We start from the raw sequence: 12,985 nt of genomic DNA, 5'->3' as shown, positions 1-12,985 counted from the left end.
TCGGTCCCAACAGACATTAAATTCACCTGTGCTTGCTCTGAAATAAATCAGTGTCCCTTTCTGCTGCTGCTGTTGTCTGGAAATAATGCAAATGCAATGGGCCTGCACTGACATTGTGCTTCCCTGGAAGGATACACATAATAAATTCTCCCTTAATACTGTTAAAGAGACATTTTCCTCTTACTCAGAGCTTCTGGGGTTGGACTGGCTACTCACCCAGTGAGGGGAGGAGAACATGGTACCTTGTCACTAGGACCAGATATTCATATGGCCACTCATTGTTCCTTCACTCACTGCCTTGCTAAATTCAAGGATGCAATTCCCAGCTCCCGGGTCGAGGAACAGAACTTGCTGGTAACCTGGATTGGCTTCCCCACTTGTGACTTGAATTTATTTTATTTCAAGCACTTGCATGTTTACTGATTTTGATGCTTGGAAGCTGAGGGAAACTGACACTCCTGGTCTATGCCATTCATCATTTGGAAGAATGCCAAGCTGTTTCCACAGAGGACAGAAGGCATTGGTCTCCCCTGCAGGAAGCCACTGCTGCTCCTTAATTGTTTGCTAGAGGAAGAATCAAGGATAAAATTTAAAGTAAATGGATGGCCGGGTTGCGCTAATTCATCAAAGCATGTTTCAAGTCAGTAGTCAGAGCATGCACCAGCCCCCGGCACCACCAGCTTCTAGAGAGTGGAAGAGCCAGCAGACCTCCAAGCAGATGAAATCATTAGGAGCCATTCAGCAGTGCTTGAAAAGCAGAGAGAGGAGGCAGGGGTGTCTGTGCTCGCTCTCCTTTGCCACAGGGGGAGACACCAGTTGTCTGTGACCTAGTTATCTGGGAGAGGAAGTAGGGAAAAGAACCCCCACACTGTTCGCTACATGGGAACTCCACCCTTCAAGCCCCCTGCATGCTGAGAAAATAATTAGAGTTTTCTAGTTTGACTCTATTCTTTGTGCTAAGAGATTTTTTGATAAAATCAAAGACAAACCGATTCCAGATAGCTTAAGAAAAGGGGGGTTTTACAGGGACACGTCATGGACTGGAAATAAAAAACAGGTTCATTAAGATCAGAATTGGGAACTGGGAAACTAGAAAAATTTGTATCTCACCTCTCTCTCACCCTCCCTCTCCTCACACATGAGCCCTGGTCTGTACACTTCTCTCTCCTACTTCCCCAGGATGTCTCCATGCTTTTAAGCAGGTGGTCCTTGATTCTTTCAGTAAACATTGAATCCATGTGGCTGGCACTCTTCAGATGCTGGGAATACAATAATGAACAAAGCATAAAAAAAGCTCTGCCTTTGTGGGAAACCAGACACTAAATGAAATAAGTAGAAGGGAGAGTGTTCTAGAGAACAGTAAGTGCTTAGATCAAGAAATGGGAAATTAAATGTTAGAGAGGGACCTCCCTGGTGCCCTAGGGGTTAAGTCTCAGCCCTATCATGCTAGCACCACTGTGGCCTGAGTTTGATCCCCAGCCAGGGTGCTGACCCGCCTGGCACAACAGACCTCTTCTGTCTCACCCACTGTTCCCCTCAGCGGTGTATTTCAGTAGACCTGCCTGTTTTGCTCCCCATTCTGTCTCTGGTGAATCCTCTCATCCCCGGCACTTCTGGCCTATCCCCAAGTTCTTCTATGCAAAAAATAATTTTTAAAAAATGTTGGAAAGGCAGTTGAAATCTTGAATAAGATGGTCAAGGAAGACCCCCTCACCTGGCATGTGAAATGGTCCCACAAATGACAAAGCACACTGAGCAGATTCAAATGACCTGAAATGGTTGAAGGAGCAGTAAGTGGGCTGAGGAACAAGGGCATGAAAGAGGACTAAAGAGATGAGGTCATAGGTGTGGGGGTCGGATCACAAAAGGCCATGTAAGTCATAATAAGGACATTGGTTTTTAGTCTGAGTGAGATGGAAGATTCAGAAAGGCCACCACTACCTGAATAAACACAAGCCTGCCCAGCCTAGTGGATGGTTGTTTCTTACTCCTAACTTATTACAAAGTCAAAATATCTTTGTCTCCAATAGAGAGACTCCCAGAGACAATGGTCCATGCCTAGTCTGCATCTACAGTCATCCTGAGTTTTTGTGGTGTCCCCAAGTCAGTCCAGCTAACCGGGGACAGCCAGTGCATGTATACCGGGGTGTCATTTCTATTTCTTTCAAGAATGCAGAGCAGTGCACATCTGCTGCCCAGAGATTGGGGATGTGAAGACCCAGCTATCTCTTCATATCTCTCTCTCTCTCCTAAACTCTCTCAAAATACTTGAGAACAGAAGATGCTATGGAAAGATACTTAGTTTCTCAGAGGAAGTGCCCATGCCCCCCACACACTGGGTCTCACAGAGTCTTTGTGGAAAGAATGAGTTGGTGAGTGCCAGTAAGCGTACCAGCATCTTAGGAAATAGAGATCCTTTTCAGCAATTCTGATTTCCAGAAAGGTTTTCATATAAAGACAATATTAGGAGAGTGTACCCTCAACAATCTCCTTTTCCAGAGGGTCCTCAGAAGCAGCAGAAGGACCCACAGTGTTGTCATGAGAAGTCATGCGGGAGTGTCAGTCATGTTACTTTTAATAGGCGCCATATTGAAGTTGGACTCATTGTTGAATAAATTTGAATGAATTAAATATTAGCCCCAAATATCATTCTTCTCACTCTCTAGGATTCGAATGTACTTTCTTGAGTAGGAGAGAATGTGTAGAGCTATGGCTGTATAGTCAGAGTTGCACACAACCCTGGGTGTGTCCACACACAAACACCTTCCCTCTTGTGACTCTTGGGGTGAAAGAGATTGAAAGCCACTTCTGTGGAGAACAAGACAGGTGCAGTAGGTACTTAGCTGCGGAACAACTGTCATTTCTTTCTCAGATGCCTACCACAAGGACAGGCATGTTCCAGAACTTTCTTCTCCCCAGTTGTAAAGGTACTGAACCCATGGAATGGCCAAAAGGACAATGATCTTTTCCTAAGAACAATTTCTAAATGGTTTACTACGTTATTCTCATAATTATATGCAAGAAAGTTACCATCTGTAGTTCAGCCGTGGCGCCTCTTCACATGGAAGAGGAAATGACTAAATATATATTTACATAGCTCTCATGAATATGCATTTTGTAAATGCACAAATATGTACAATTACTTGATAGACTGTTTTGGTTCCTATCTTTCGAATATTTAATACAACCATAAATGTTTAATTCATATTTACTGGGATGATTGAACAGTTTCAAAATTATGCCAAGTCTTGCTAGAAACAAGATTGAATGTTTATAGCATATCCGTGCAGCAGGATTTGGCCGGCAGAATCCACACTGACTGGTTCAATGATGGTTTTCTTATAAAGTATATTGAATAAAGCTGCTGGTGAAAATTGACTTGCTGGCTATGGCTTAGAGGAACAGCACAAGATTCACACCTACAGTGGCCCGCAGTGTCACTTGAGACTTGCCCTCCTCATTACCTCACCACAGATCTTTCTACTCTGCCCACATCACTCAGCCCCAAACAACTCACCTTCTACTTTTGGGCCTCTGCACTGACTGTTTCCTGTGTCCAGAACTCTCTTAGCACAGATATCAAGACTTCCCTTTCATGTCACTTCCTCCACGAGATCCATCCTTACAAACTCATTTAAAATTGTGGTCACCACCAGCCTTAACTCTCCTCATGCACCTCAACTTTTAGTTTTTATTAAAGCACTCAACCCCACATACAACGTCATTTACTGATGTTTATGATTCACGGTCTGTCTGTTTCCTCACTAGAGTATAAACATCACAAGAGCAGAAACCTACCTCTCGTTCATATAGGTTCCCAGAAGCCTCGCCCCAGAGCTGGCCTATATAGGCACCACAGGAGAACAAGGATGGACTGGAGGTCAAGGGACCTAGGTTCAGATCCACCAGATGGAACGAGACAAGGGCAAAGCATAAGAGAAGCAGAGGTCTCCCTTGACATAGGTGAAGCCCACCTGGCCAACTCTCCCCACATCTTAGAGGATGACACATAGCAGGCCTGGAGCTCATAGTATGTACGTGTCAAACAGGGGTGTAAGAGTCTCCCTGGATCTCAAAATTGGATGAGATAAAGGGAAATTGGATCCATATATATTGGAGCAGTGAGGCAGTCAAAAGGGAGTTGAAGGCTTCTCACTAGTAGGGAACTATTTAAGGCAAGACTTACCCAACAATTGTTTGCATTCAGCCGAAAGCCAGAAGAGGCTGTAAAACATGGCCCCTCTCTGCAGGGTGGAGCTAAGTCTCCTTAAAATGCACCTATTCCTGCAGATGGATTTTGCAATGTGAGAATTAGGGAAAGACAGCCCCATGGGTAAACTGTTGCACACATCCAACAAAAGCAAATAGGAAAAGATATCCTTGCAATTATAGAAAAAGAGTAGATGAAAATACTAGATCCTAAAATGTGTATTTTGAGCAGTATGTGACAGGTTAAATCAGAGTTTTGACACAGTGAGAATTCATCTAGTATATCAAGCCAAACCAAAATCAAGAGAGCATTAAAATGTAGACTCGAAAGGTATATGCAATTGAAGGGGGTGAGAAGACAATGCAAGAACAGCAGAGAGGCAGAGGATAAAAATCAAAGGCGGGAGGCCCGCCCCAGAACCAGGACAGACATACCTCCCTAATTCTCCTGTCTACGGATGTCACCGATGTTCTGGTGAGGAAAATTGGTGGTAATTACTAGAACCACACACTCTAGTTATAAATGAATAGTATTTATAGCTTGTCATACGTGTGTGAATGTTTAAAGGGATGTTTAGTGAACTGTAAATAGCGTGGGTTCAGTTCTGCCCAACTAATCCTGTATGCCATAATTATAAAGCCTCGAGTAAATACAAACCCTTCAATTATCAGGAAGCGATATCCGAACCAAATGGAACCAATTGACAGGAGCAGTCAAAATGCTGTTGCCCACAAGGGTGTGGGTAAAGTAGTACTTTCATCTCCTCTTAAAAGCATTATTCACTGGTTAAAAGAAAGTACACTTCTGGGAAGTCATTTTGCAATTATTTCTCAAATGCTGTAAAAACATTGGAGGCATGGAATCCACTGCTCCTCTCTAGCCACGCTTGCAATACAACTTCTGAGAATGCAGTCTGCAGAGCTAATGCAAAGGCCCTGGGGAAGCAAGTTCTTTGCTCACAGGTATTTGAAATCACTGTTTAGAATAGTGAAAGCTGAAAAACAGGGCCTCCCTGGTGGCACAGCGGTTAAAACAGTGCTGTCAAGCTACTGCCAGCCACTGCAGCATGAGTTCAATCCCCTGCCAGCCAGGGAGGTGACCCACATGGCACAGCAGACCTCTCCTGACTCGCCCGCTGCTCCCCTCAGCAGTGTATTTCAGTAGATCTGTCTGTCCTGCTCCCCACTCTGTCTCTGGTGAATCCTCTCACCCCCCACACCTCTGGCTTACACGGTAGTTCTTGTATGCATAAATAGATTTTAAAAATCTTAAAAAAAAAACCAGCATAAATATTCAGTGATGATGAGTATGTTTGAGTATTTTATGATGCTTCCTTTTTGCTTTTATTAGCCTGGGTTCATGGAGGTAAACTTTACATGTAGTGTTACAAGTTTGAAAATATGTATACCATTGGCAACCAGCCAGTACCATTACAGACATATCAATAGAAGGTACCCATCTCCCCAAGTTTCTGAGTTGTCACCCCCACCCCTAGGAATCCACTGATGTTCCGCTGATGTTGTTCTTTCCCGAGAAAGAACTTTTGCTTTCTCCTCATTGTACAGATGGAATCATAAGTGTATAAGCTTTTTTTTAAATAGAATTATCTTTTTTTTAAAGATTTATTTATTTATACAAGAACTGGGGTACAGGCAGAGGCTCAGGAAGGTGAGAGAATTCACCAGAAGTGTATAAGCTTTTGTGAACATTTCTTTCAATCACACTGCGTGAGAGATCGTCCAAGAGGTGTTGAGTAAGTGTTCCATCTTAAGCCTGCACCAAATGTATCCATTCAGCATTTCACTTTTTGAATTTCTTTATTTTGAAAAAACTACAGAATCACAATCTATCATTTTATGTGCATGAGAGATTTGAAAGACAGTGCAGAGAGGTCTCTCATCCCCCTCACCCCAATTCTCCCAATGGCTATTGACATCACCCTATTAAACTATCTCGGAAACAAGAAATTGACAGACCTGCAATGATGTCTGTGGATCTACGTTCTCTCATCTGACTTGCAGATTCCCGTAACATCGTTGCAAAGAAGTCACAGAACTACTTCATTGCTAGGAAAATGTCCCTTATGCATTTCCCCTTCGCAGTCACACACTCACACTTTCCCTCCCTTGAGTCTTCTCCCATCAAATATTTAATTTTAAACACTTCCTGCTTTCACATACTTTGATACACATGTCACACCATATTGCAATTTTTGCATCAACCATCAAACATCATTTAGAAGTTTCGAGAGAAAGAAAGAAATCTATTGTAATCACACATATTTTTACTCTTTCATTGTTCTTTCTTCTTCCTGGTGTTCCAAAATTCACTCTGTGGTCTTCAATTTTCGGTTTAGAGGAATTCCTACAGAGAATTTCCTTTGCTGGTGACAAATTCTCTTAGTTTTTCTTCACCTAAGAATATCTTTACTTCACTTCATTCTACAAGGATATTTTCTCTGAATATAGAATTCTGGATTAATAGTTCTTGTCTTTCAACACTTAAAAAACATTTACTGCCCCTTCTTACATCCGTGGTGTTTGATGAGAAACATATTATCATTCATGTTGTCTTTTCCCTTAAAGTAAATGTCACATGTCTCTCACTGATTTCATGATTTGTTCTTTGTTTGGTTTTCAGGAGCTTTCTGATGATGTATCTTGGCGTGGATTTCTTTGGTTTTATCCCTGTTCAGGTTTCAGTCTACATCTTCAATCTATAGGTTTGCTTCTGTCAAATGTGGGAAACTCGACTGTTACTGCTTCAGATAGTGTTTCCACTGAAAACTCCCAGGCCTCTGCCAAAAGCACTCTGGTTGCGGGGGTACCTCACTTTACCCCCAAGGTGTCCAACATGAGGACAGATGTCCAGGATCCTCATGCACCTTTTGGTGAGCAGACTGATGGCATGGCGCTGCTTTTCCCTGTGCCATTTGTATCCCAACCTCTGAAAGTCTCTGTTCCTAATTGCCCTTTCCTGGCCCTCTGGCTAGAAAGCAAACCTTCCTTAGGACCCTTTTTGTCTGAACACGTTGTCGTATCCAGGATGCCAGCTTCTCCAGCACCCAATCTGGGATAATTGAGGCAAAAAGAAGATTCAGAAAACTCACGCCTTGCCATTCTCTGAGTTCTGAGTTACCTACCTAGTCTGTTATTTTTTTCTATAACTTTCAGATTTGCTTTTTCTTGTTGTCTAAGGTTTTGAGTCACTCTTTTCCAGAGAAATAGCTGAAATTGCCTACATACTTCATTTAAAAGGGCTTTTAATAATATGTTGGAGCACAAGAAAAATAAAAGTATAACACTCAGCATAGGAAAACTATATCAAATTTACTGCCTATTGTGATGACAGCTATTAAACCACAAGTGTGCATACGCACGCACACACACACACTCAAGAATGAAAAGAACTAGACCAAGTCTTAATGGGTATTGACTTAGTAAAACAGAGTGAGAAATGAAATTTTCATACTCTGCTTTCCAGTGTTCTATATGATAGCAATATTACATTAAAGATAAAAATTAAAAGAATAACAAGAATGATTCAGTCACTCAGACACATAAATGAGAAGCTATTAGTAAATGGGACCTGCAAACAGCTCCACTGCAGGCTGGCTACGTGACACATTTATAAAGTTGTATGGTGAACCTCACAGCTTATGATGGTTATAAAGGCTGGATACGGTTATTGCTTTATGTTGAACATAATCCAGCATATTTGAATGAAGAGAGTAATATGGTCAGTGGGAAACACTTGAGTGGAATCAGGAGAGAAAGAAGTGATGTTTTACGCTGAAGCACAGATTCTCCAGCACAAGCCCACAATTAATTGGAATTGCCACCAACAGTTGACTCAAAAATAATCAACCGTAAATAGGCACGACATACGAGGTTCCCTGGACAGACCCACAGAGCCCGCTTTGCGAAGTTTCTGATAGCTCTTTAGAAGTCACCAGATGCAGTTCCAGCAAAATAACACAGTGAGGTACAAGTTAATTACATAGTTACCCACAAAATCACACACATTTTTTGCCATAATAATGTGGTAAATAAATACACGCTCACTTCATGGGCAATGCTGGCAATTATCAAGAGCACATGTTCACACCATCTATTGCTTACTGATAATTGTGCAATTAACCAATGGCAGCCTGCTAACGTGGAGATTTATGCTTCTCTGAGCTTTGCATGCTATGTGGGATGAATGCAAAAAGCACATGTGGGGAATTTCAAGAGTGAACTTCAAGTATGTAAGCATTTTTTGTGGTCACTTCTCATGTCCAAAGCCAGGAATGGGCCTTCTGCATTTAATAGTGTACATCTATTTTTAAGCAATTGCCTAGCATACAATTAGCACTCAATAAATTATTTGTAAAGAAATTAGCAAAAGGCAATAAAAGATTTGTGTGATATGAATAATCCAAGAGAAACTAATAAACCTGGAACATTGCATCTTCAGACTGGTGTTTCGAAAAGGACTAAATACCAGATCTACTGACTACTAATTAAGGAATTTCAAACAAATTACTTCCAGTCTTTGAATTTCAGTTTTCTCAGTTATTAAAGGGAAGTAAAGAGGTTTGTTACGTGGTTCAAATGAGATAATGTATAAATAAACACTTGTAAACAAAACAAACAATATGAACATAGAAAATTGTCTTGCCTGTGTGTTTTTACTTGAACAAATCCAGACCTATCTTCAAAGAAGTATATAGTATCTAAGGGGTTCTTATTGCTGGCAAGAGAAAGGGGGAAAAATCAGACAATTACTAGTCAGGAGGGCAAGGGAGCCGCAGAAGAGGATTCCATATTGGGTGATCAGCTGAGTGAACGGTCCATAAACAAACCTATGGCGGGAAGTTCTACAAAATAAAAGCATTGGGATATTTGTAAAGTTCCAAATGTCTGAAGTACACATCAGCTCAAATAATCTATTTTTCTCATTTCACCTGACTCATTGGGTAAGCCAATACACTTCCCAAATAATAAGGATAGAGGAAAAATAAACCAATCTGGAGAGTTACTGCTTGCAAAACAGCCTCCACCTCTCTAAATTTCTGCTTTATGCCATCAGAGACAACACATTGATCTTTAGGTTAATTACATTCAGGAAAAATACACCATATCTAGAAGGACTTTTGCAAGTTAGAAAGAACTCAACAACTAGGGTTTTTTTTTTTTTTTTTTTTTACAATTCACCGATAAAATGGAACCTTTTATTCGATATTAATGAACCCAACAGCTGATTGCTAGTTGAAAAAAATGTTAAGATGAGTAGACATGTTTTAGTTTAGTTCAAAATACATAAATGTTCACTTAGCCACCAATATTTTAAAGTAAACATCTTTTACATGTTTTATTTACTAATTTTAGAGACCCAAATTCCCCTTTATAGGTCCAATGACTGGGGATAGAGTCTTGTTTCTTGAGTAAAATATACCCAGTACCCTTTGTCCATCAGTCCCAGGGAAAACCCTGGAGTGAGCAGTGACTTTAATACCTGAAAAAAAAGAACTCCAAGTACTGATTCCATGTAGATTCCTGTGAATCTTTCCCAATCATTCTCATGTCTCAATCATACCTAACTCAATAATTTCTTTAAAAGCTTGTCTTTTTATCAAGTCTTTCCATAACATGTACTTAAGTTTCATAGACACATTAACACTCTTTTGGACTCATAATTCATCAGATTATATAATAAGCAAATGTTAAAATTACAAAAAAAGTACAATTTACATGAACAAATTTATGAACAAATTCAACTAATGTACAGAATAATCCTGGGTCTAGACATCGCCACTCTGACAAGTACAGGAGAAATAGTGAGCATTTCTTAAACTCCAGTAAACTGAACTCAATTTTAAAAGTTCTTTCAATTTCCATTGCCCTCTACAGAAATGTTTTGCTCTATGTTTATTGCCACTGTCAGGGACAGAGTCTCTCTCCCTTTTCCATACAAAGTGTGTAAATTTAGCTTGTTTTTCTGACAGCTGTGTGATACTCTTTTGACTTGTCATAATAAGACATGCTTTTCTATTTGGCCACTATTTTTTTAACTATATTTCTATTTTAGAGCAGCTTCAGATTTGCAGAAAAGTTGCAAATTCAGTGCAGAGTTCCCACATCCACAAAGCCGGGTTTCCCTTATCATTCGCAGCTGCTAACTTTGACATCGCAACATTTTCCTTGCAACAGAAGTCTCTCCAATTTTTTAGAAGTCATCCAAATGTTCAACACTTCTTTTAAATTTCATTGTGACCTCTGGTATTTCTCACCCACTGATCCATGACTCTTGCTACCAAAGGTGTTTATGTATTTATTGTTTTGACTGCCCAGTGCTCTTTCCTTGTAATGGGGTACAAGCATCTGATTTCCACTTTGAGGAACCACCTCCATCCACTCTCACAGTCCCTGCTATAAAGGCAGGGTGAGTCCTCAGTTGGACATGTGACCCAGGCCTGGCCGATCAGAGCATCCCTCACTGTGGCGATGGTGATGAAGGAGTCATTGGGGGAGATGGTTGCCATCTTGCTGGATTAGCCTGAGAAGGTCATCAAAGAGAGATAGAGACAGAGAAGAAGAAAGGGAGAGAAAGAGAGAGAGCAGAAATCCATTCTAATGGCATGCTTTCCCATTTGTTTGGGACTATCTCAGTTTAATTCTGTTATTCTGATGTGGAAATTTATGGAATTTGCTTTCACACTCAGAAGTAAATAATATAGGGCCTCCCCGGTGGCGCAGCGGTTGAGCACTGGGTTGCAAAGCTGCCCGCGGCCTCTGCAGCGCTGGTTCAATCCCCGGTTGCTCCCCAGCCACCAGAGGAGGGTCCCACATGGCGCGCAGACCTCTCCTGCCACCCGCTGCTCCCCTCAGCAGTGTACTTCGGTCCTTCTGCCTGCTCTGCTCCCCGCTCTGGCTCTGGTGAATTCTCTCACCCTCCCGCACTTCTGACTGTACTCAGTGCTTGTATAAACAAACAAAACAAAACAAACAAACAAATAAATAAATATATAAATAACAAATGCCTCTTAAAAAAAAAAGAAGTAAATAATATGTTGACTTCATGAAGGTCCTGTAATTATCTGTACGTGAGATCAGCTGCTTCCCTGGTTATCATAACCAGATATACATTTTGGAAGAAAGAAAAGAAAAAAGGTTGGCTTAAAACAGTTTGAAAAGCAAAGAGTGTCATCTGCTCATTCCTCACCACGCATCCATGACTGCAATCACAGAGTCTTTCTAATCGACCATTTCAAGTTCCTCCATGCATTACCTGTGTGGGCACAGCTGGAGCCTCGCCTTAGAATGCAGATTTGGAAGCAAGAGAGGGAGCACTATCTCTGGCACTAAGGGATATCGCGGATGCCAGTGAAGAAAGAAGAAGAATGAGGGGAAGTCATAAGGCAGGAAAAGTAAGCAGGGCACCAGCAGTTGCAGGGATGTGTATAGGAACTTGTAATTTATTCTAAGAACAGCAAAGATCCTGCAAAGGTCTCAAGGGAAGGTCATGATCACATATTCATTTTGGAAAGACCAATCTTCCTGCTTAGGGGAAATGGAAGGCAGTTCTGGAGGCAGGAAGCTGACCCAGGAAGTCATAGTGATGTTCTTGAGTCAGGGCCATGTATGGGGGGGATAGGAGGAAGTGGGGGTGTTGGATATGTATCTGTGTGGTACCCACATGTCAAGCTTGGAGTCCTGTTGACAGAAATACTGACAGAGCCTGGTTTTCTTTTACTATTCAGACCAAACCAGCAGGGTCTGGAATACAGCCTTGCACAAATAAATATTGGTTCAATTAATGAATCTCAAAGGTTCTGCCATTGAGAAAAACTGGAGAATTGAGCCACCTCAAAGAAGCAAAGACATTTTGTCTGGGATCCCAAGGCTTATGTACTCCCGGATGAAGTAACCAGTCATATATATTTCAGTATGATTACTTAGTTTTCCTGGGCAAAAAGAGAAGTCAGACTACTAAGATTTCCAAGTCCTTTATTAAAAGTAAGTATTCATATTCTCTTGCCCTTCAAACAATACAGAATCTGTATTTTCTTGGTTCCGTTGATGCTAGATAGAGCTATTGACTTTCCTCCTCTTTTTATGGCCCTATAAAACATGTTGTACTGAAATAAAGGTTTACTTTGCAACTGAGAATTCATGGGCAAGACTTCCTGCTGACTTCTCAGAAACCTGGACCAGTGTGTCACTGCTTTTGTTGATGGAGGTATTTTTAGAGTCAATTCACTATCCTTTCCAGAGGCTCTTTGAATCATAATTAGCTCTGTGTGTGTGTGTGTGTGTGTGTGAATGTGTGTGTGGGAGTGTGTATGTGCACATGTGCATGGGTGTGAGTGTGTGCAAGAGCCTGTGGGAGTGTTTTGCAGTGTTCGTGTCTGCTCGCACATATATGCGCGCACATGCTGAGGGAGAGAGGGATCGTGTATCAAGCACACAGGAGTAATTAGGTTTCTGCTAAGTTAAAATTTTGCCCAAGTCACAGCCTGCACTTAGACAATCTGTTTCCATTCCTCTAACTTCTGCTCTAAGCAGCCGCTGACCATAAAACCATCTTGCATTCTTATTCCACAGAGACAAGGGACGCTTCCTTTCTTCTGGTGGAGGAAGGAATGTTTGCCAATTTTCCCTGTGCCTGAAAACTATAGACTGTAGCAGGAGCTTACCCCCCAAGAAAGACATTCAGAGAAGGAACTTTAGCACGAGACATGGATTGTGTGGGTCTTCACCCCACAGAGGAAGCGTGGAGCCTTTGAGGCGG

The 12,985-nt window shown here is 41.5% G+C and overlaps 1 long non-coding RNA gene across 5 annotated transcripts in view; it reads right to left on the bottom strand.

The window, feature by feature from the left end:
- Nucleotides 1-1,820, bottom strand: part of LOC129145264 (uncharacterized) — a 38,180-nt gene extending 36,360 nt beyond the window's left edge. For all 5 annotated transcript variants that reach the window (XR_008550560.1, XR_008550562.1, XR_008550561.1 and 2 more), the window contains exons 1-2: nt 1,715-1,820; nt 1,111-1,259 (exon numbers count right to left, since the gene is read on the bottom strand). This is a non-coding gene — a long non-coding RNA (uncharacterized LOC129145264). The remainder of the gene's footprint in view (nt 1-1,110; nt 1,260-1,714) is intronic.
- Nucleotides 1,821-12,985: the final 11,165 nt, after the last annotated feature.

Source organism: Talpa occidentalis, unplaced genomic scaffold, assembly GCF_014898055.3.
Source record: "Talpa occidentalis isolate TD23 unplaced genomic scaffold, MPIMG_talOcc4v2.1, whole genome shotgun sequence".
Lineage (NCBI taxonomy): Eukaryota > Metazoa > Chordata > Mammalia > Eulipotyphla > Talpidae > Talpa > Talpa occidentalis.
Note: the sequence above shows the minus strand (reverse complement) of the source record. Positions and strands in the feature narration are given on the sequence as shown.